We start from the raw sequence: 22427 nt of genomic DNA, 5'->3' as shown, positions 1-22427 counted from the left end.
TTAAGGTCCTGCTGATTTAATGCCTTCTCCAAATGTATACGCTTAATTTCCTGTACAATGTCATTAGCAGCACAATCACACATTTTCTATCTATCTGCTTAGGAGCTCTTCTGTAACGAAGATAAAAACTGTCAGGAACATCACAAATATCCATCCGTTCCCCTGGTCTCACCCTTCGCCCTGCCCCAATGTGGTTGGTGTCAGGAGGGGGGTGTTATTCAGAAACCCACCAAAGCCCCGGTTGCTCTGTGTTTGTTCTCATTTACATTTTCTTTTGGGAGACACACACAGTATGAATAGGACAGCCCTGTCACCCCATGTGCTGTGCAGTGTTGGTGGCTGCTATTGTAATATCATATGGCAAATGTAAACTCGAGCAGAATTAGTTATCACATCACATGCAGTGGTTTGGACCCAGTGACACCCAGTAGGAAAAATGATGTCCTTGTTCGGCTCATCATATGGGCACCTTAAATCTAGGTGAGGACAAATGGGGAGGTGATGTGCATGTTCAGGCAGAGAACTTATTGCTTGACACGGATCAACAGAGCACTTAAGAAACCAGTGCAGTGGGAAATCAATATGAGTCAGGGCCAGCTCTTCCTCTGTGCTCTTTTGCCAATGCCGAAAGAGACAGAGCCTATCCTAGACCCAACTTATTTGGGATGATATATGTCTCTCATTTCATTTTGTGTTTATCATCTTTTCTTTTTCTCAGAATGCACTTATGCTGGCTAACATATGTAAATAAAATTAACAAGGGACAGGCACAGCTTCGAAATCTATAACACAGCTTCGGAAAGAGCGAATCAGATCATTTAAGCTTCTTACTAAAGGATTTAAGGTGTTTGGGCTGTTTTATGAGTTATTTATTTTTTACTGTGCGTATTCATTGTTTTTAAACTTATATTTCTAATGCTAGAGGCCTTGGTATGGAAACCCCTGAATTCTGGGACAATGTAGAAATTGGATGTGCTATGGATTTGTGCGGTCTATTAATTAGGTCATTGACGTAGGGAGTCATCTTGGGGATGCCCTTTTGCCCCTCAACCCTCAGTTATCTCTTTGGAAAATGCTTTTAACCACATAGCTCTGCAGAGATACCATACAGTTTCTCAGAATCTACTCGGACAGAATATATGTTGAGTTCACTGACCAACTAAAATCAAATACATTTTGAACACCTTTTTTTTTTTTTTTTTAAACTAAACATCATTGTTTGGATTATGATGCTGGTTCCAGAATAGCAAATAGCAAACTATGCTGCTCATATATGATGTATATTGTGTATATTGTGAACAGTCTGGTGCCACTCCAGTTCACCATCATGTCAGCTGGGCAGTGTAAACTCACAGCATGGGTTATCATCTGCATGTGTCTATTCACATGGGACCTGAGGATAGGAATAGGGCCATTGACTATAACCAATGACTTTATGACTGCCACTCTTTCAATATTTAAATTTTTGGTCAGTTCAAGCCCTAAATCTTATAAAAATGAAAAACTGCATTATCATCTGTTTAACCAGAAGTCCTGCTTGATAATGAAGCACAATCTCTGAAAATATAACAACACTTGTGTTTTGTTCTTGCCATTTATTTGCTCCCATGCAGGCAAGCAGAAATTAAGTGAAGGAAATAATACATGATTTATTCTTAAGCCTCTTTCTCATTTGATTACCCCTATTGTTATGCTTTATGCAAACAAATGAAACTATTGCACTAAACTAACTATTGGAACCTTCAAAATAAGAGAGAAGGTCTTTGCAGTCCTAATATAAAGGCTGTTGAAGGCATCCTCATTTTTTACTCTTGTTTTTAAACCTTGTATGCTGTATTTCTTGGCTGCGTATTTTAGTACTCTCGTTCCTGAATTATTGTCTTTTCTAAATTATTACCGTGAATCGAGGCTATAAATACACACAAATAACTCTTTGAAATTATTCTGAATGTGAAACGTTCCAAATTTATTAGAAAAAATCTATATTAAATCAATGTTTGAGTTTTGTAAAAGACCTCATTTGACTTCGGATTAAACCTGAAGGAAAGCAAAATAAATAGGGCAGTAAGCATGAGCAAACATCTGTTTAAAATGGCGCTGGTACTGCACGTATTTGATTACTTTTTGAATAACAAGGGATACATGCATGACCCTTTCCAGATTTCTCGAGAGGTGGACACCAGCCTCGCCCTCACAAGCAGGAATTGGAGGAGAAGTTTGTACTCATGTTCATATACAGCCCAGTGCGAGTTTTTAGCGTGTCAGTCAGTGAGTTAGAGGGAAAGGGTAAAGAGAAGCTAATCAGGATGAAATGAGATTAAAGGCTGTCTAATTTTACAGCAACTGTGATCCATCAGCCACTGTGAAAGTGACAGTGGAAATGAATGATGGAGACAGACAGGTGGGGCTGTACATTTCACTGATTTATCCTCAAATGCACTGGGCCTTATTTTATTGAGTGAACATGACCGCATTTATCATGACTGTCATCTAAACCCACTTCCCTCCATTTAAAAAGGTCACTTTACTCGGAGGGAGTAGGAGAGAGGCACTTTCAAATCAAATTTAAAATCTCATAACACGTGTTTATAAGGCCCTTTGTGAGAATTCTAAACTTTATTAAACAAACTCGAAATGCCAGAAGGAAAAGGAAGGAAAAAAAGTCAGAAAACTGAAAAAGAAGAAACCTTTGGTCACCTGAAGGGATACGTTCATTTAGTCTCTAAATTGGAAGCAATTTGTATCATTTTCCCCTTTCCCGCTCCAAACACGTGATACTCTATTCTAGTCTGGGGAGTTAAATAAAACATTTACATTTAGTATTTTTAATTAAGAAAGTAGGAAGCAGGTAGTACTATAAAATTAACTTGGAGAGGATATTAAGTCACAGTATTTACTCTGCAGAATGATTAATCATCACCCACACAGTAGATGTTAGCAATTGTTACAAGCTGTCACAATTTACTTATGTACCTGTTAATTGTTTCCCCATAATTTTAAGGCCATAAAAAAAAAATCTCAGTTACACAGATTCTTTTACCCTTCCCTGTACCAGTGCAATAAAATGTCCTGGAGTGTTATGTACAGAGTTGGTCTTCGTGGATATGAAAATGGAGAGTCAAACCCTCAGAGTATTTCGTGTTACCTTTCATAATACTAACCACCATTTACCAAACATTTACCATGTGCCAGGCATGGTTCAGGTGCTATAGATATAGATAAAGAAATGAAATATGTCATGATATTCATGTATAGTTACCTATATTGTATCTCCGAAAATGTAACACTTGTGTTTTGTTTTTGCCATTCCCTTGTGTCCACTCAGGCAAGCAGAAATTAGGTAAATGAAATAATATCTGATATTATAATGCATGATAAAATATAATGCCTGATAAAATGTACCAATATTTTATTTACTGATATCTTTGATTTAATAAAACTAACTCCAAGGGAGGTATTACTCATTCACTTTATGAAAAATACTGAGGCCTTGAGAGGTTAAGTCACTTGTTGAAGGTCATACTCAGCTAATGAACAGCACAGAGAGAATCCAAACACAGGGATAACTGGATCCCAACCCACGTTCTTGTCCATTTCACTCTACTGATTTTCAATAGGTATGTTCATCCAACCAGCAAGTAATTACTGAGTACCTGCGTGTTCAATGATGGTGTTCCTGAAATTTCTGCATAATTTTTTGCATTGAATCATGTCTTAAAAGTTTATTATTTTCATATTGGAAGGAACCCTTAATTAGAGCAAGTGGATACTCCTACAAAATTTTCTTTTTATAAATCCAGATATTCAAATAGTTGGTTTTCTTAAAATAAGATATCGTTGTTTCATAAAGCCAGGAAAACACTGAACAAGTTAGCCAGTTAAGGATTGGTAGAGTCTACTGGCAGAGAGCTTTCATTTTTTTAAAAAACAATGAGGTCATAGTTTAACCCTGTAAGCAGGCACACAGGCCCTTTTCCTGACATGCAAAACATGTAGGGGGCTTGTATTTATGAAGGTCTTATTCTGTTAAGAGATCCACACTACTCTGTTTTCTCACATATATGTCAAAGCAATATATATCTCTTCCAGCAGAAAGTATAGGTATCATTCTTAACCACAGATGGTCATGAACATCCAAAGAAGAGATTGCACATGGCTAAGCCAAGTTTAAAGGATTGCTAAATAAATAGTTACTGAATGCTTATCATTTTGCTGTAACATTTATGGGGGCCTTGGTTTTCTGTTGGCCTCAAAAATATAGACTTGCAAAACTGTCAACTATGACATACTTCTTAGGTAAAAAAAAAATTAATGCCCATGGTAAAAATACAATCTTATAAAAAGTAAAGATATGCAGGACCAGTAAGTTTTCCTCCTATGCCTGTGCTTCCGGTTTTCAGTTCCTACCCAGAGAGACTATCACCATTACTATGTTCTTGGATTTTCCTTTCAGAGAGTTTATATAGATAGGAGTCATTTCCTTTAATACAATGGACATACTGTTTAGTACCCTTCTTTTTGCACTCAAGAATGCATTCACTTACTCTTTCTCTGCCAATCAAATATTTGTCCAGCTGCTACTCTATGCCAGGCAATGTCCTACCTGCTGGGGTGGTCGTAGCGGAAAACAGCATCAAGGAACATGCTAGTCAGGGGAAGCACATAGTGAACAAGTACACAAATAAACAGACACTTTTGTTTCAAATGATAGGTGCAATGAAGACAAGTAACGCAGGGTCAGAAGAGAGAGAGTGACAGGGTGGGGGGATGGTGATAGTGGTTAAGGAAGGCCTTTGTGAGGAGACTTTTGACTCATCTCAAACTGCCTGAGGAGAGCCAGGAAACCATGCAGGGTAAAGGTGCAGGAATAACAAACACAAAGGCCTTGAGGCATGGGCGTGGAATGATTCCAGAACACAAGACCAGATCAGAGAGGCATTCAGTAACTATTTATTTAGCAATCCTATAAACTTGGTTTAGCCTTATGGTATCTCTTCTTTGGATGTTCATGAAAATCTGTGGTTGAGAATGATACCTACTTTGTACTGGAAGAGATAGATATTGCTTTGACATATATGTGAGAAAACAGAGTAGTGTGGATCTCTTAACAGATCAGACCAAGATGAGGTCTAGGTGGGAGACCAAGGGCAGGCCAGGTGCAAGGATGCAGGCCTCCTCTGAAGAGAATACTTGGGTTGTCCACCACTGGATTCTTTTTTTTTTTTTTTTAATGGCCGCACAGTGTTCCGTTTGATGGGGATCCTATAATGTATTCCATTCTTAATTCATTCACCAAGCATTTATTCAACATTCATTATGTGCAGACACTTTTCTGGTTGCTGATAATGCAGCAGGGAACTAAGCTCGCATAGAGCTTACATTACAGGGGAAAGAAGTATGTAAACAAATACATAATGAACAGGAACACGGCCAAATGAAAATAGATGACATCAGGAGAAAGAAAATGGGATGATGTGTTACAGAAGGAGTGCCTGGTTATTGTTCCACCCGGGGTGGCTGGGGAATGGCATTTAAGATAGAGTATGAAGGGTGACAGGGAGGTGCCACTCTAAAACAAGGGCCAGGAGTCCATGCAGAGACCCCGAAGCACAAATGAGCTGGATGTGCCTGAGAGGCCCACGGAAGCCTCTGTGTCTGGAACTCTGAGGTTATGGGATGGAGTCAGGAGGCAGGCAGAGGCTGGGTAGATAGGTCTTCATAGGCCAAGGTAAGTGGTGTGGATTTCATTCTTAGCATGATGGAAAGGCATTGGGGGGTGGGGGCGGTTTAAGCAGCTGAATGACATAATCTGGTGTATGTTTATAAACATTACTCTGGCTCCTGTAGATATGGGAGTGAAAGAGGGGAAAGAGGGAGACTGGGTAGGGCACCCTGTCTGTCACTGGGGTGAGAGATGACAGACACCTGATTGGGAAGCAGTGCTAGGGATGGAGAGAAGGGACATGTATTGAAGGGTTTTGCTCCAATGGTGCCCTGCTATGTCCTTGTAGGACACAGCATGCATACACAGGAGTTCATCTGTAGGATTGATTTTCTTCCATGGAAATTTCTGGGCCAAACTATGGCTGCATTTTAGATTTTGTTGGATATTGTTACACTGTACCCTTTTTACATTTGTATCTTTGCCAATATGGTAGGTGAACAATTGATACCAAGTTAAAATGTAAATATGTACATATTTCATTATGCTAGAGGTTGAACATCTTTTCATAAATTTAAAATCTGTTTTTCATATATTATTTTTTCTGTTGAGTTTTCCATTTCATGATATCAGAATTTATGTTACTTATAATTATGTGATTTGTGTTTTTGATGTGTTCTTTTCTATGGAGCTATCTAGACTGGCAAAATAAATGATATTCTGGAAGGATGATGTTGCTAGAATATATATTTGTAAAATATTTATTCCTTGAAGCAAATTCAAATAGCAATTACATGCTGTTGAAAACAAATACAACATAAAAGAAAGACGCCCCACTTTAATAATATTGAATGAATATTCCTTCCTTGCCATAGGATTATATAGGAATTTTTAAAAACAATTTCTTCAACTTTATCATAAATGGAATTGGGAAACATAAATAATTTAAAAACTTATTAGTTTAATCCTACCCTCTGTGAAGACTTAGCAACTTGGCCAATGACTCCCTGGTGACAGAGACAGATACATAATAAAACATCTTGGATGAAGCAGGTGTTTGATAGATACTATTGAATAAATAATCCACATAAAAGGCTCTATTACTTTTTTTTATGTCCTATTTGGACTGTTCTATTTCTGTAAACTACCAACAGTAGTTTGTGAATTTGGGGAACACTTGATCACTGTGGACAACTAATCTGGAAAATTAAGCCCCGTAAGAAGTCTACATGGTCTGAGTTCAGTGGTGAGTGGGTCGATGCTCTGAATTAACCCAAAGGTTACCAACACTTTCTCCCTCATCCCCAACTTGTTCTGCACACCCTGAGCCAGGATCCCATAGTCCCATAGGAAACAAAATTATTGGAGTGAGTTATTTATATTTATATATTTTTTTTTTCTGAAAAAAGTACATGTGTATTAGGTTTTGGAAGTTGTGCAGGAACCAAGAGAGGCTGTTTTCAGTTCAAAATTATAGCTCAGGTAAGAGTTTTCCTGACAGTGAGCATTGCTTTGTTACTTCCCGTACCTTGCAACGATGGTGCTAAACGCATGCCTTTATTGTACACTTGACAAGTCATGACACAGTATATTAAAACTGCCTGTCTTTTGTTTGTTACCACTAAAGGATCTGTGAGCAACTTGAGGCCAGACTGTGTCATCTTTATAGCTTTATGCCCAATACATAGTACCCAGGCATTGCCATAGCTTTTATACCTAATACATTAATTAGAAATGCTGGTTAATCAATAAATGTTAGCAGCATGAATGAATGGATGCTAACTAAAGGAGATGGTGAAATTTACTTCTTTGGTGGATGTGAAAAATGTGAGTCCCAGAAGATGTGGAGGAGAGAGGGGTTGAAGGAAGAAAGGGAAGAGAGAGAGGAAGAGGTGCCTTAGATGACTTTTGGAAGAGATGTCACCCTATAAGCAATACTTATGTTTTACACAAAGAAGGTTTGTAAGTTCCTCAAAAACTGTGACATACTTCTTTAGGAGCTATCATAGATTTAATTGTGCCAAGGTCAAAGGTTTTCAATAAATCCTTGTTGATTTACGGTTTTAGTTCTGAGCTCTGGGGACACACTAACAACCAGCTTAAAATAAGACTTCTATTATCTATTTAAGCAAAACTGACTTTCAAAGCCTTATTTTTATTTTAATTAGAATATTTTCACTAATTTGTTCCTAAATCATGACTGTGTTTTACCATATCAACTATTCAATTTTGGATACTTCCTGGCATGTTAGTTAGAAATTAAATGTAGTTTGATTTTCTCCTTTTGGAAAATAAAAATATCTTTGGGAATAAAAGTTGCAATCTCTTCCAATAGTTTTGTGGGTTTTTTTTTTTCTGCTTTATAAAGTATCGTGTTTTCAGGGACAGGTTGATGAAACATGTGTGTGCCTTGATGTTTACCCCTTCCTATGAGCCAATGCAATGGTTTCCTGATATTATCTTTCGGGGGGGGGGGGGGGCGGGGAGTGAGAAATTGCATTTTTCATTCTACACCTAAAAAGTCTCACTAAAAAATTAGTAAGCTCTTTAAATGAATTAAAGTAGCAGAGCACCACATATTATTTCAAGCTGTGAAAATAAGACCTTTGATGAAAATCAAGGGAGCCGCAACTAATTACTTTGGACAGTATGACAATAGGGTAGCAAATATGATTGTCAAATAATTTGAAGTCTTTTAGATGATGGCCCCCTTGTCCCAAATTACTGAGGGCAGGAGGAAGGGAATGGGTGTGGTCCGTATGATGAGGATTTACAAAGAAGAGTGTTTTTGGTGTAGATCACATAAACTCAATATTGGAAAGTGAGCACTAGTGGTTCGCATTAAAACCCATGAGATATCAAGATCACTTGTCGATCAACTATTTTTTCGTTGATTTGATTCAAAAACATGTATTAAAGAACTAATAGTCATTGTGCTAAACTCTGGGACGCCATTCCTGTATTCCAGATCTCACAGTGTAAGAGAACATATGAACAGGGAAACAGGACACACGGTGCTCTTGGAGAAGAGCAATAGAAGTTCCAGGGAGGAAATGACTAAAACTTCAGGGAGAAAGAGAGGCTTAAGCTAAATCATAAGGCTAAAAATGCATTTTCCAAGTTGTCACAGCAGCCAAAGTCATTGTCAGAAAAAGGAAGATCGATTCAAGACATATTTATTGAGCTCTTCCCATGTGCCAGAACCTGGACTAGACACCGGTGACGTTATTTTTATTTTTGTTAGAGTATTTTATAAAAACTGATTATTAAAATTAGATCAATTTCCAAATTGAGGAAACGTGTTTGGGGAATGTGGGAACAAATAAAAGGGATGGGCCATTATCTGTGCTGTCTTTTTAGGCAGCTGTCCTATGGCCCAACTCAGATTCCCTCTGCAGCACTCTCTCCTTAGACAACCGGCAGTAATGGTCTCTGCTCTAATTAAGTCTCTCCCAACATTTGCAGTCACCTGCTAGTTCCAGAAGCAGTTGGTAGGATTATCAGAACAGCCAACAATACTTTTGTTTCTTGCAGACCATCCTTCACTGCATTTGCTCTTGTGTTATTATGCTATTGCACTTATTTGACTTCAAAGGAAATTTCACTGCAAGGATTCAGAAGGATTTGCTATACATTCCTTCCATGGCCATTTCATGGTGTGTGTCTGTGTACATTCATACCAGGTTGTGTGTGTCAAATCTGGGAAATACTAGGGCAGTTGAGCCTAGCAGTGACAATTACACAAAGTCAATAGCCTATGACACACAAAAGAAATTAAAGTGCAGCCCATGGTCTTAGGAGATGAGCCCAAGTTGGGTGGTATTTGCCATGGAAAGGCACCTAGAACTGTCTTGAGAAAGTTCTGAAATCTGTATTTCTGGGGAAAAGTGGAGAATTGTAACAGTGTGGATCTAAAGAGAGAGACCGGTAGGGAAAAACTATGAATACTGAAGTTGCCTTTTCACCTTTTTTTGGCACCATTTTTTACTGGCAAAACTAGACAGTCATTGGATGCTAAGTGATATTTACTTATAAATATATTTATGAATGTGCATGAATATTTGGCACTTTTCCTGTCTTGGAATTTAGGCTGATACCCTAAGGCTGAAGCTAATCTAAAGATATATTCCAGGCCATCTATGCAGGACTAAACTTGTTCTGTCTGGTTACATGTGTATATACACACACACACATGCACACAGACACACACATGCACACTTGGACACCCCTATTTAGCCTGCATGTACAATGAAGTGGAAGACTGTTAGCAAGTGGGGAGTTTTCCTTGAGAGAATGTTGTGGGAATTTGTGGGAACCTTGGACATTTTCCATCTGCAGGAGAACAGAATACTCCTTCCTCCCACCTCCACCCCAAACACAAATCAAAGACTGGTGGAAGATTCTTGGGCCAGATGTTTCTTTGTCTCTTGGGGTTTGGCAGGCACAAGGAGAAGTCTGAAGGCAAGAAGCTGGTAGGAGCCATCTGGGATGGGAATGTGGAGGGAGAGAGCTGGGTCAGAAGGGGCCTGCATTTGTGGATTTGGTGGGGCAACAGTACCTACTACCTGCCTGCGCACTGAGCTGGTGCTTGGGAAGCTTGCTTGGCTAAAATTGCCATGCAAGGATCCAAGAATATTAATTTCCAGGTCAAGGTGACCCTAATAGAAGCTGTGTGGTGGACAGCTCATGGTATAGTGGAAAGTCTTCAGAAAGAGGTTTATAACAGAACCCATAAAGACAGCTCATCAAAAACAAAGTCAGCTTAAAGCATTTGTCTCCTGAAAGCCAAGTTCTAAAAACACTAGGCAAATAAGAGCTTTTCTCCCTGTGCCTTCCCCTCTGCCAGATCTATTCCTGGTAGAACCAGGTTACTCAGGATGGCCGAGTTTTCCTCCAGGGCTGGTCAGCCTTTCTCACCCTCATGGCAACGCTGGTACAGGAAAGGGCTAACCCAGCAGGCCTGAGACTGCTACCCATAGAAAAGCCTGGCCTTTCTTAGAAAAGTTGACCTTTGGCTGATATCAGGGAATTTAGATTTTAGAGTTGTTCCCACTACCTTAACTAAGAGTGGCTATTTGTGCCCAAATTGAAAAACAAAGTGGTTTATCCTTAACACCTGCCTTTTTTCTGGGAGTATGGAATTTTGGACGTCTAGCTGACCAGCACTGAGTCTCTAATGAGCTTCACTGGTAGACAACATTTCACCGTATTACTGTAATTGGATGCTGGAGGAAATAAGTGTGTCCAGGGGGACTCTACTGGGAGAGGACTCTTGGAAGCTTGCACCTGGTTTCCTCCAGACTTTGCCACGTGCACCTTTTTCCTTTGCTGGTTTTGCTTTATATGTTTTCACTGTAATAAATCCCAGCTGTGGGTACAACTATATGCTGACCCTGTTAGTTCTTCTAGTGAATCACTGAACCCAGTGTATTGAAATCTCTAATACAATAGGAGACACAGAATCTTCAAGTGTATTTAATGAATAAGGTTTTGATTTAACATCCGGTATAACTGAGGAGGCTTTAAGAATGTCTTGGGGCGCCTGGGTGGCTCAGTCGGTTGAGTGTCCGACTTCAGCTCAGGTCATGATCTCATGGTTCGTGAGTTCGAGCCCCGCGTTGGGCTCTGTACTGCCAGCTCGGAGCCTGGAGCCTGCTTCGGATTCTGTGTCTCCCTCTCTCTCTGACCCTCCCCCGTTCATGCTCTGTCTCTCTCTCTCTCAAAAATAAATAAACATTCAAAAAAAAAAAAAAAAAAAGAATGTCCCGAGGTTGAAGCCCCAGGGAGGGGTGTGACATCCAACAGAGAGGTTTTGAAAAATCAGTGGTTGGGAAAAATCAAGTTGCTTTTAGTGAAGTTCTTTCAATAAACTGATTACGGATGCATATGTTTATGACAAGACTGCTTCTGGACTTCTGAGGAACCCTCTTGGCTGGAGAGTCATGGGTTCCATATTTCCTCTGGTTGGAATCAATGTGTAAATCTCTCCTGAGGATCTACTAGTGGCCAAGTCTGTCCTGTCAGAGGTGCTAGAGGATTTGTCAAATTGACACTGCATAGACATATTTGAGACCACTTGGAAGGAATAATGCAGTGGTGAAGGAGCTTTATGTCAAAGAAATCTGAAGAGGGAAGAAGTCCCTGAGCCTCGGCTTAGGTGGTGATGTGCTTCTGCCTTCCATGTCTCTCTAGCCATCACTTCCTTCTACATCTTCACAGGGTGCCTTTCATATCTTAAAAAAAAATCCAGAAATGGGGCACCTGGGTGGCTTGGTTGGGTAAGCATTTGACTCTTTTTTTTTTTTTTTAATTTTTTTTTTCAACGTTTTTTATTTATTTTTGGGACAGAGAGAGACAGAGCATGAACGGGGGAGGGGCAGAGAGAGAGGGAGACACAGAATCGGAAACAGGCTCCAAGCTCCGAGCCATCAGCCCAGAGCCTGACGCGGGGCTCGAACTCACGGACGGCGAGATCGTGACCTGGCTGAAGTCGGACGCTTAACCGACTGCGCCACCCAGGCGCCCCAGCATTTGACTCTTGATTTTGGCTCAGATCATAATCTCATGGTTTGTGAGTTTGAGCCCCATGTCGGGCTCCTTGCTGACAGCCTGGAGCCTGCTTGGGATTCTCTCTCTCCCTCTCTCTCTCTCTTTCTCCATCCCTCCCCTACTTACACGTATGCGTGCATGTGTGCTCTCTCCCACGATAAATAAACTTAAAAAAAAAAGAAAAAAACCAGAAAATGCAAACTTCTTTCATCCTGCTGGCCCTTCCAGCTCTCCTTAGAGCAACCCAACTCCCTGGACCACAAAGCTGGTGAATGAACACAGTGAATGATTGGTCCCATGTTGGTCCCACGACTCAGCCAGTCCCTTCAGAGGGGTTTTCGAACTGGAGCTGACAAGAGGAAACCTTTTCTTACTGACCACGGATCCTGGAGCTGCTTGTGGCAACAGAGAAGCAGTTCTGAACAAACGAGCTTGTGCAGTGAGGAGAAAAGAGACTTACAGAGAAAGAATCCTGATAAGATGTCAAAGTTTTGTTTCTGAGTCGTGTGTAAGGCCATGTGCTGCCCTGCCCTCCTGGTGATGTGGACCCATGTGGTCTCTTTCCCCTGGGCTTTTCCAGTATCCTCCTGCCTCCCTGCTTTTGCTGTTGTTCCTTTTTGGCTTAGTCTTTCCAGAACACTCACAATTATCCTTCCATCTGAGTCAAGTCAGATGATGACACTCATTTCTATTCGGTCTTTTCTTTACATCTTGTCACCCTTAGAATAAACGTTCAAGTTTTCAGAATGGCCTACAAGGACCATATGGCCTGGCTGCTGGCCACCTTCCTAACCTTCTTTTCTCTCACTCTCCCCTCCCAGGGGTGCTCCAGCCATACTGGCTTCTATGTGGTCTCCCCACCCCCACAAACACGTTCCTGTTTGAGGGCCTTTGCACTCTGTTCTCTCTGCCTCTATGTTCTTCCTTTGTGTATTCTCATGGCTCGCTCTGTCACTTTATTCAGGTGACTGCTAGAAAGAAAGACCTTCCCTGACAATCCCATTACAAAAGGACTCCCTTGCTGTTCACCACTTCTTTACCCCGCTGTAATGATCCTGATAGCACTCGATAATGCCTACCGCGATATAGGTTTTTTGTTTGTTTATAAACCATTTCTATACTAACAAGTAGGCCTTATACTAATATACTAGCTGCATGCTGCATGACTGTCATACTCATCACCAAATCCCCTATGCCTAGAACAATGTCTGGCACATTGTAGGCACCCGGTAAATATTTGTTGATGATGAAATAGTTTAAGTTATGTTGAACTGTATTTCTGTGACTCACAACCAATACTTCTAAATTTCAGATGGAGAATGTAAAGCAATATGGTTAAGGTGAAATAGTAATTCAATAAGCATGTGGCTTTAGCTACTAGGTTCAGTAGTGGAGACTTATGTGCAATTTACGTCTTAAAAGGGAAGATGGTACATTGTCACGGAGATCTAGGTTTTATCTCATTTAACCGTGTGAGCTTAGGTGGCTTGATTTCTCCATCAGTAAGATGTAGATTATAATATCTACCTCAAAGGGCTATGGTAAGGATTCAATTAAGTTGGATAACTTACGTAAAGCACCAGGCTCATTATCAACAAGCTATAAAAGTTAGTTCTTTTATTGTCCCCTTTCCACTACCAAGTATTTGTACATTGTTTAATTTTACAAAAGACAAAGCATTTCCAGACAAGCAAAATTCCATTACTTGTGATATTAGCTACCTAATAAAAGTATGGACTTGTTAAAGCATAGATTTGATATAGAATTGACTTAAAATGTAGTTTTGACATATGGGAGTCAGAATGTGTGGTTCCCAGAAGACCACATCTGGATATGTGGATAGGATGAAGTGGTCCAGGTCTCCACATTTTCAAGAGTCATATCGGTGGTGCTTACAGTGGTTTAAACTAACTTCCTAAAAACACACAGTGCATGAGGGTAAGAGATTTCAGTTAGTTTTTACTTAACATGTATCACACACCTACTATGTGCTGTGTGTGAAACAGAGAAGAACATGAGCACAGACCCTGATCACACCCATCAGAGGAAAAATTTACACACATATGTACATTTAGTGCAAAGCAGACTATAGTTAATGATATGACAGAGGTCCAAAATTCAGGGAAAGACAAGACAAATGAAGAGTAATTATTTTAGTTGTCCTGGGAAATTATTTCAGTTGTCCTGGAAAATCCACGCAGGTGGACGTGTATTGGTTCTGTGCAGGAAGAATGGGAAATGAACCGGTGCAGAGGGGCTCAAGGAATTCCAGTCAATGCCATCTGTGTGCAGAGAGGCATGGTGGCTGGGGAACCGTTAGGCAGTTTTGTGTGGCTAGAGTGTAAAGTTTGAGCAGCAGTGGGATGTCAAGTTGAAAACTTAGCAAGAGACAAGGTCATAGAGTTCCTCAAATACCAAAGAGTCTACCACTCTTACCAGGGAAGCACGGAAGGTTTAGGGAGGGGAGTAAAGCCTGAAGTGTGTGAACAGGTAATAGATCCTCTCTTTCAATCTTGCTAACATCCTTGCCTCACTTGGGTATATATCTGCTAAAATAAAAACAGCCATCATCTTAAAGCTCATAAATCCAACGAAAGAGAGAAGGTTCTATAGGGGAAAAAACATGAAGAGTAGGAACACTTTCAAGTGTCTACCCAAGGAAAAGTAAAACATAACCACGTGTAAAGGCTAAGAGGCAAAGCGAGACATCAAAAGAAAAAAAGAAAGACCACTAACGATATAAGCATTATTTGTGGAGAAAGATGGGGCAAGAAAATTTTTACACAATCCAGGAGAAGAAGAGAGGAAATAGTTCTAATAATTAAGAAACTAGGCATAACGGTAAGCAAGGTTGTCATTCAAACACTACTTCCAAATTGGATTTGCATTATCTTTCCCCTCATGTTGATACAATAGGGAGTAATATTACATCTACCCTACAGAATGATGACTGCTTTGTGCATTGTGACCCAACAAAGTTTGAATCACTATTTAGCTCTGACTCTTCACTAAAATAGCTAATGAATTGTCCTCTTTCCTCAGAAGGAATATCTCAGCATCAAAGATTAATAGAAAGGCTAAATCCATTAAGCCCACCTCCTTCTCACTGTCCTTTGGAGCCCGTACCCCTCATGTCTGCACCTCCCCCCTGACTCAGCTTAGACTTCATTGCTCATCTCCATAGTCATTTTCTGGCTTATGTACTCAACTCTCTTGTTCATACTTGCGGTGCCAAACCAGATCTTGGTTATGTCCAGCCCTATGTCAACACCCACACAACTGAATGTGACTGGAGATATTTATACCACCACGTGAACAGTCCTCATTTTATTAATTAATTTATTTTTTTCTTTGCTTAATTCACCCTTCATCTTAGAAACTTAAAAAAGATATACAGGAAGGGTATGTAAAAGGAGAGGCCTCCTTTCCCCTTCCCCCAACCCTCCCTCTCCAGGGGTGGTATCCAGACCAGCCCTCCCACCATCCATTTTCAAACTTATACATAAATAAGAGGCCAGGTTTGGGTTTGTTTCTTTTAGTAACCAAAACCATGCTATATATATTGTTCTTCAATGTGCTTGTTGAAGATGTTCCCAACCCAGCACACTCCTTTTTTTTTTTTTTTACTTTTTTTAATGTTTATTTATTTAGAGAGAGAGAGTGTATGAGCAAGGGTGAAGCAGAGAGAGAAAGGAACAGAGAGAGTTAGAGAGAGAGAGAATCCCAAGCAGGCTCCTTGCTGTCAGCACAGAGCCCGACTTGGGGCTTGATCTCATGAACTGTGAGATCATGACCTGAGCCGAAATCAGGAGTCAGATGCCTAACCCACTGGGCCACCCAGGCGCCCTTCCCAACCCAACACACTCCTTTCATCCATTACATGTTCCCCAAAATTTGTGTCACCATTTGGGTTGCTTCACTCTGTGGTTTAAATTATCCCCACTTTTCTGCACACATTTAAGTACAGGGGCTGGAATCTGAGGGAGAGTCTCAGTTTGAGTCTCTGTTGATCTGAGGTGAAGGCATGTTGACTTGGCGTTAAGTAGGTGGCAGGCAGTGCACGCTGACTTGGGCAGGAGGGTGGCTGGACTGTAGATTTGGGACCGATAGGCTGATGGCACCATGTGTGACAGGGAAGTGGCTGGTTTTGCTCTGGGTTTAGAACCGGCCTTATTTTATATATATATAGATATATACACACATATCTATATCTATATATATAAGTTTTTATTTAAAACATTTATATATATAAATAAAACTTGTTTATATATATAAAAGTTTTATTTAAGTTTTTATTTATTTCATGAGAGACAGAGGGAGTGAGTGGGGGAGGGGCAGAGATCGAAGGAGATAGTGAATCTCAGGCAGACTCCACACAGTCAGCATGGAGCCCTACAGGGGTGGGGGGTTCATATTCACAAATCCAAGAGTTGGATGCTTAACTGACTGAGCCACCCAGGTGCCCCAGAACAGACCTCATTTTAAATTCATGATATTGTTGCCTGAAATTCCTACCATGTTTCTCTAGACTATTCATGATCTCATTCTTTTAAGTCAAGGGTTCACAAACTATGGCCCTTGTGCCAAATCTGGCCTACAGCCTCTTATTGTAAATAAAGTTTATTGAAACACAGTCACACCCATCAGTTTATATATTGTCTATGGTGGCTTTCATGTTGCAATGGCAGAGGTGAATAGTTGTGACAGCTACCTAACGGCCTGCAGATGATAAAATATTTACTCTCTTGCCCTTTACAGAAAAAGTTTTCTGACCTCTGTCCTAAATGATGATTGCACATCGTGTTCTCTCTCCAACTCTTTAACATCTGCTCCTTGACTTGCTTTTAGCTGATAACCTTGTTTTCTATTTCGCTAAGAAAATAGAAACATTTAGAAAAGAACTCCCACAGGCTCCCAGCATCATACCTACCAAATTACCTATACACTGCCTTTGCTTTTGTTTCCTTTTGTTATTAAGGATGGATGGGCTGTCGCTGCTCCTTTCTAAAGTCAAGCCCTCTATTCGTGTAGTGAGTTCCATTCTCTCTCAACTACTCAAGGATATTTTCCCAGCAACATTATCATGTCTCATATCATCGGTCTTTTCCTGTTTATCAGATCTCTCCTAGCAGCAGAGAAACATGCTGGTAAATTGCCACCTTAAAAATTTTCCTTGGATCAGTATCCTCTTCTTCCTACCCATCCCATTTCTCTGTTTCTCTTTACATAAACAGTCCCTGAAAGAGTTGTCTTTACTCAAAGTTTCCAATTTCCCCCTTCCATGTCTACTTAAACACTTTCCAGTTAGGCTTTTAGCTTCATCATTCCCCTGAAACAGCAGTTGTTGCGTTAACATCCAGGGCTCATCTCACAAGATCGATCTGCAGCATCTGACACAGTAGATCACTGCCTCTTCCCCATGTATCCTCCTGGGAGACTATTCTCTCTGGATCCTCCTTCTACCCTCTCTGCCATTCTTTGGTCCTACTCCTTACTGCTTCCTTCTCATCTTAGTGTGTAAACGTTGGCATGCCCCAAAAGTATGCCCTTTAAATCTCCTCTCACCTCTACCCATACTCACTACCTCGGTGGTCTTCCAGCCACATGACTTTAGAGCTCCACGTGGGTATCAGATGGGCTCTCCAACGTCACACGCTCCCAAACAAATCCCTGGTTTTCCCCTCCAAACACTCTGCTTTCCAACTAAGTCAATGTCAACTCTGTCCTTCTACTTGCTCAGGTCAAAAAACTAAGTGCACATTTTTGGCTTCTTTCTCTCATATTATGTTTGATAAAATACAGTATTTATTCCCCTTGGGATTAAAAATATCCGTTTAGACTTTTTCTTTGCCTACTCACAAATAGATAAAGGTGGATCATGACATATATGCTTTTCTAATCTGCTCTTTTTCACCGTGAATATATGGTAAACTATTTTCATTTCAAAAAATATAGATCTTCATTAATAGTTTTTAATAAACTATTGGTAAATGGTAAACTAATGGTAAGCTATTGGGGGGGGGACAAATAAATTAAAATTTATTCGGGGCGCCTGGGTGGCGCAGTCGGTTAAGCGTCCGACTTCAGCCAGGTCACGATCTCGCGGTCCCGTGAGTTCGAGCCCCGCGTCGGGCTCTGGGCTGATGGCTCGGAGCCTGGAGCCTGTATCCGATTCTGTGTCTCCCTCTCTCTCTGCCCCTCCCCCGTTCATGCTCTGTCTCTCTCTGTCCCAAAAATAAATAAAAAACGTTGAAAAAAAATTTTTTTTAAAAATTAAAAAAAAAAATAAAAAAAATAAAATTTATTCAACAATCCCTGTCAAGCAGAAGTTTGAGCCCAGTTAATTGCTGTGATAAACAACACTGAAGTGACTATCTTTGAACATGAATAATTATCTCCTTAGAACAAATTTTTAGAAGTAGGACTGCTGAAATCAGGACCATTATATGTCTTTAAAAAATCTATCTTTTTAATGTAAATTACATATAAATATAAATATTTTTTCAAGGTCCCTAGGTGAGAGTGATATACCTGTATTTATTGATGAAAATTGTATAACACCATAAGCAATTGATAATTTAGTAATGCTCTTTTACTAATTACATTTGAATTGCAATTATGAATCCAATGTATGTAGATGACATCACAGATTCAGTCTACAGAGAAAAGCCTTGTGAGGTGAATTCAAGGACCCTCTGCAATGATTCCGTGGCTCTCCAGGAGTTCACAGACTGGCAACCACAGCTTTGGTTGATGATGATTTAGACACACAATTCATTTAGCATATGATCACAAATGGAACCTATTTCCTCTTTCATCCAAGTTGCTTACTTCATGCTGTAACAAAGTATTACAGGAGTAATATTAATTCCAGTACTAAGCAGGCAAGAAAAAGTTCTCATTAAAGCAGAGTAATTATAGATACATATCGGAGTAAAGTAGGATTTTAACTGTGGGCTATTTAAATTAACTTCCTAGATTGAATCTTTTTATGTGCGGTGAGGGCTTCCCCCTGGAATTCACGGCAACCACTTCGGTGTTCTTCAGGCTCTCGGAAATGCTGAAGAACTGCCTGTCAATTGCCATGGCTGCACTCACTGCTGCTTCCTGCTCAAACTCCCCTTCCTTCGACTGTTGCAATTTTGAGCGGAGCCACTAGATGGCGTACACTGTTCTTTGCTTGCCCCCCAGAAAACGCACCAAGAACTATGCTCAGATATGGGGCTCTAAGTAAGGCCAACAAAACAAAGAGGGAAACTACAACAGTAAGCTGACAATGCAGAGAAAATTCTGGCGTTCAGAGTAATCCATCTTTAAACTTCATACACCTCAGTGCTGAAGGTAATGTGGTTTATTTCCTCTTTCAGAAACTCACAAGGACAAATAGCAGTGATACTCTATGGTAATAGTATTAAAAGGGGATATTAAAAGTAGGCCAGATTCTCCAATAATTAAAAGATCTGCAGATAAGTCCTGCGATGTTTATGTGGCACAGATGTAATGAATTAGAATTTACTGCTGTCCTTTGGTCTCCAAGAAACTTTGATCCATGCATCAGTATAAACTCGTATTTCTGTATATGGTGTACACATGGTTGGGGAAATGATCTGATTTTCTTTGCTTTTTAGGGAATAAATCCATACAACATTTTTAAATGGTAAATTTCTGTAAGAAGCAAACTTTTTAGAGAAAGTGAAGGAATAAATAAAGTCCTTTGCCTTACCTTAAAATTCTCTCTTGGGCTTTTACAAATACACAGGCATTTAACTATGGATGACATTTTTTTTTAAGTAGCTTCAATATTTATTTTACTCTTTTAAAAAATATGTTTATTTATTTATTTTGAGAAGGGGGAGGGGCAGAGAGAGAAGGAGGGCAAGAACCCAAGCAGGCTCCACACTGCCAGTAGAGCTGACAGAGCTCCTGATGTGGGGCTCGAACACAAGAACCATGAGATCATGACTTGAGCTGAAATCAAAAGTCAGGGGCTTAACCGACTGAGCCACCCAGGCGCCCCTCCTTTACTCTTTATTGAATTCATTAAAAAAATTTTTTTTAATGTTTACTTATTTTTGTGAGAGAGAGACAGAATGGGAATGGGGGAAAGGCAGAGAGAGAGGGGGAGACACAGAGTCCAAAGCAGGCTCCAGGCTCTGAGCTGTTAGCACGGAGCCCCACGTGGGGCTTGAACCCATGAACCGTGAGATCATGACCTGAGCCAAAGTCGAGCGCTCAACTGACTGAGCCACCTAGGCGCCCCTATTGAATCCATTTTTTAAAAATAGTAAATTGCTTTCAGTTAGGAAGCAAACATTCTAGGGGCGCTTGGGTGGCTCGGTCGGTTAAGCCCCCGACTCTTGATCTCAACTCAAGTCATGGTCTTGCAGGTTTGCGAGGTCTGCACTGTTAGCGTGGAGCCTGCTTGTGATTCTTTCCCCCTCTTTCTGCCCCTCCCCCGCTCACGCTCTCACTCAAAATAAATAAACAGACTTAAAAAAAAGAAGCAAACATTTTCGTGAAGAAAACAAACAGGGTTGCTGGGGAGGAGGTGGGTAGGGAGATGGGCGAAATGGGTGATGGGCAGTAAGGAGGACACTTGCGATGAGCACTGGGTGTTGGTATGTAAGTGATGAATCCCTAAATTCTACTCCTGAAACCAGTATTACACTATATGTTAGCTAACTGGAATTTAAATGAAAACTTAAAATATTAAAAAAAAGAAAGAGTAAAAAAAAAGTCCTCCCCCTCACCTTAAAATACTCTCTCAGATTTTTACAAATAACACATCCATTTAAACTATGTTTGATCCTTTTCTCATTAAGTAGTTTCAACATATCTCCTACTCTTTCTTGTCGTATTAACCTAGGTCCTCTATGAATTATAGCTCCTCATCTCAGTAGCAGTTAACTTTCTGAATCGTTAATAGTCACAGATGACTATAGCAAATCAGTAGGGGCATCCTTTGTGGGGAAAATAGTCTTCAAACCAATCAGGGCCCCTGAGCTGACAAGAGCTGCTCAAAGTTCATTTCTTCCACACCGTAATGAGATGAAAAAAAACGTCTATAGGTGGATCTTCACTTGGAAAATCTAAAAAGTCAGTGAAATTACTAAAAGGCCTTAATGGTGCTTCTGAAAACAGATACTAATTTTATGTTCTCATCTTTTGAATTACAGTCATCTGACATTTAGAAGTAATTTTAAGGAAAATTTTTTTATTAGCTGAGAGACGAGATTTCTTGGACTATAATGATAAACGATGACTGTATTTTAGGAATATGGTCAACTCATGATTATTCAGTGACCGGTGGTCTGGTTCATATATTATTCCAGTATTATTATTTCTTCTGTTACCTCCTTTCAGCCTGTCCTTTGGTCATTTAATTCTTCAGAGAGTGGGTAAAGCCAAAGGGCAGTGGTAAATGCAAATAAATTGATCATGTATTAGCCATGAAAGGCTTTGCTCTTGGGCGGGGGTGTGTGGTGAAAGAATAGGATGATAAGGTTAACATTTTATAAACTGTGAAGTTTTTAGTTTGCTGGAATTTTAACAATCAATTTTAGACTTTTATTTCATATAATTAATATTTAGAAATTGTTTTTTCATGTTGTTTTGTATCTAGTTTGTACTTTAATTTGTTTTAAATATTACTTTTATAGATATGAACCTTTTACATTATAACTCCTGGAAGCTTTAGGTCTAATTTATTATTTACATATAGTTTGTCCCGCTGTCCTCATCTGCCAGTCTATGCTGGGCCTATAAGAGAAAAATCAACTCAGATTGAGATTGAAATGTCCTCTCTCTCCAAACTGGCCTTCCCTGTTGATGGTCAAGGTATTGGACCAATAACTCCAAAACCTCTTATGCATCGTGTTGCATATACGAGTCATAGTAAATGGAGTAGAGTGAATATTTTGGTTCTATTTGGCCCACTTTTAGTGCATGGAAAACTGTTATGAAAAGTTCCTGTCACTGTTGTAGTCTTAAGGAAATAATAATCTGTTACAACTGCAGTTTGATGATAGATTTCAGTAACTGGAAAGAAAACATGTGGAAGTGAGAAGGACAAGGGGAAGAAATTCCTCATGGTGGCCTGAAATTTAGGCATTACAGTTCATGGTTCCTCATATAGCCAGAGGATGAATTACAGAATTAGTCTATGGGATTCAGACAAAACACTTCAGACCAAACAAAGGGCTATTACAAGACTCCT

The 22427-nt window shown here is 40.0% G+C and overlaps 1 protein-coding gene across 1 annotated transcript in view; it reads right to left on the bottom strand.

Annotated features, from left to right (window-relative positions):
- KLHL14 (kelch like family member 14) overlaps positions 1 to 22427 on the bottom strand; it is a 103133-nt gene that overhangs the window by 26723 nt on the left and 53983 nt on the right. The gene's annotated exons all lie outside the window — the stretch shown is intronic.

Source organism: Panthera uncia (genome assembly GCF_023721935.1).
Source record: "Panthera uncia isolate 11264 chromosome D3 unlocalized genomic scaffold, Puncia_PCG_1.0 HiC_scaffold_8, whole genome shotgun sequence".
Taxonomy (NCBI): domain Eukaryota; kingdom Metazoa; phylum Chordata; class Mammalia; order Carnivora; family Felidae; genus Panthera; species Panthera uncia.
Note: the sequence above shows the minus strand (reverse complement) of the source record. Positions and strands in the feature narration are given on the sequence as shown.